The sequence below is a fragment of the Malurus melanocephalus genome, unplaced genomic scaffold, assembly GCF_030028575.1.
Source record: "Malurus melanocephalus ecotype Western Australia unplaced genomic scaffold, MMel_1.1 scaffold_2789, whole genome shotgun sequence".
Lineage (NCBI taxonomy): Eukaryota > Metazoa > Chordata > Aves > Passeriformes > Maluridae > Malurus > Malurus melanocephalus.
Genome location: NW_026626021.1, coordinates 1 through 2,163, shown reverse-complemented (window position 1 = coordinate 2,163; position 2,163 = coordinate 1). Strand labels below are relative to the sequence as shown.

The 2,163-nt window shown below is 49.3% G+C and overlaps 1 long non-coding RNA gene across 1 annotated transcript; it reads right to left on the bottom strand.

Moving 5' to 3' along the window:
- Window positions 1-694: 694 nt before the first annotated feature.
- On the bottom strand, window positions 695-2,157 carry LOC130587934 (uncharacterized). Its single transcript, XR_008966874.1, has 5 exons — window positions 1,930-2,157; window positions 1,769-1,805; window positions 1,593-1,648; window positions 940-1,183; window positions 695-741 (listed from the first exon to the last, which is right to left on the bottom strand). It is a non-coding gene; the product is annotated as an uncharacterized LOC130587934 (long non-coding RNA).
- Window positions 2,158-2,163: the final 6 nt, after the last annotated feature.

Below are 2,163 nucleotides of genomic sequence, written 5' to 3'. Positions count from 1 at the left end.
TTTGGAACTTTTTTGCCTTTTTTCCGATTATTTGGGGCTTTTTCTCTCCAGTGYTTTTGGGCTTGTTTTTGCCATTTTAAAAAATTTTTTTGACCTTTTCCCCTGAATTTTTGAGGATTTGGGATATCTAGGCACACCTGGGAGATTCTAGGAACTTTCAGGAAATTTTCAGGATTTTTTAAAAAAATTTTACAGATTTTTTCTTTTACCCTTTTTTTCCCCCTTTTTTCCCCAATTTTTTTAGGGGCTTTTTTGCCATTTTTAAAAATGTTTCACAGTTTTTTTTTTCCTTTTTTCCCAATTTTTTAGAACATTTTGCCATCTTTAAATAGATATTTTGGACTTTTTTTTCCCAATTTTTTGGGGTACATTTTCCCCTTTTGGTGTTTTTTGCTTTTTTTCCCTTTTTTTTCTCCGAATTTTTTGGGGCCATTTTTCCCATTTTTTCGTATTTTCGGGGGCTTTTTTCCCCCGATTTTTTCCTAATTTTTTTTTTTTGCGCAAAAATTATTTAAAAAATATTTTTAAATTTATTTTTGGCCTTTTTTTCCCAGAATTTTCAGGGCCTTACTGGGATTGAACTGGGATTGAACTGGGATAAACTGGGACCCTCCCCCCACCCCAAACCCACCCCAAACCACTTTAAACTTAATTAAATTTATTTTTAAACTGATTTAAATTGATTTTTCTCACCTTGTCCGTGGGTTCGATGTCGATCTCGATTTCTTTCCCCGTCAGCGTCTGTGGGAGCCGCCATTTTCCCGGTCCTCCTCCATCCCACAATGCCCCGCGCCCGCCCCTCACCAAACTCTACGCCTCCCGCTCAGAAAAAAAACCCSAAAAAAACCCCAAAATCCGCGCGTTTTCACCCAAATCCTCCCCCCTCCCACCCGCGGGGCCGAATTTGCCCGAAATCCGCGTTTTTCGCCCCAAAAAAACCTTGACTTTGATCAGCATCGTGGCGGAGGCTCCGGTGCTTTCAGCGGGAGCGCGCGGAGCCCTCAGTGCCCAAAAACAAAATGGCGGCCGAAGCGCTTCCGGTTCCTTCCAGCTAATCACAAAGCAGCGCCCGCCCTTTGCCCGCGTCAAAAATGGCGGCGTTTGTAGTTCGCAAAGAACTTCCGGGTTCTCCGCGCTCGCGATTGGTTGGGGGAGCTGTCAATCAAAAGCGGCTTCCGCCCGCCTTTCGTGGGCGGCGCCATTTTGGCGGAGGGGGGGGGAAAAAAGGAGAAAAGCCCCAAAATTGAGGTATTTAAACACAAAATCTGCGGTTTGAACGCGTGGTGACGTCACGGAGAAGGCCCCGCCCCTATTTGAATGCGGCGCGCTGCGATTGGGAGGTTAAATATCAAAAAAAAGCGCGCGGATCCGCCCCACCCCCCCCCCGTGCGGGAAAAGTGCGGAAAACGCGGGATTTTCCCCCAAAATTCGCCTTTTTAGGGCTCTGTGACGTCACAAAACAAACCACGCCCCTTTCCAACCCCACCGCGCTGTGACTGGCTCCCAAAATGCCCTCCTGAATCCTCATTGGCTGCCTGGAACGGCAATGGTTTGTTCTATGCTAATGAGGGGGGCGGGGCTTCGTCGTTTACCGTAGGGGGAGAAGCGGAGGGGGCGGAGCCTGCGGCGGAGGGGGCGGTGCCTCACCCTGAATAAATTAATCATTAATTAATTTAAAAATTAATGACGGAATTAATTAAGGAATTGGTTAAGGAATTAATTGGGAAGGGGGCGTGGCTTAACGGGAAAAGGGGGCGTGGCTACTCACGGGACCGGCGAGACAGGAAGTGGACGTGGCACCGGCTCTGTGGGCGTGGCTTCGCGTTAAACCCCATTGGCTCCTCCCACCAAACCAAAACCCCGCCCCCTTTTAAAAGCCCCGCCCCTTTTAACCAAGCTCCGCCCCCTTTAGGTTTAAGCCCCGCCCACCTGGAGGGGCGTGGCCGATCTCGGTCAAATACCAGCGCAGGATTGGCCGAGGGTTGGGGCGGAGCCCGGGGGGGGCGTGGCTTCGGCAGACGCGCTCCAGCTATTGGGAGAGAGGAAAAAAGGGGCGGGGCTTTGAATAAATGGAGGGGAAATTTGCATACAGGGTGGGGTTTTCTGAAAAGTGGGCGTGGTTTGTGCTGGCCCCGCTCCTTTTTCTTTATCCCCGCCCCTTTT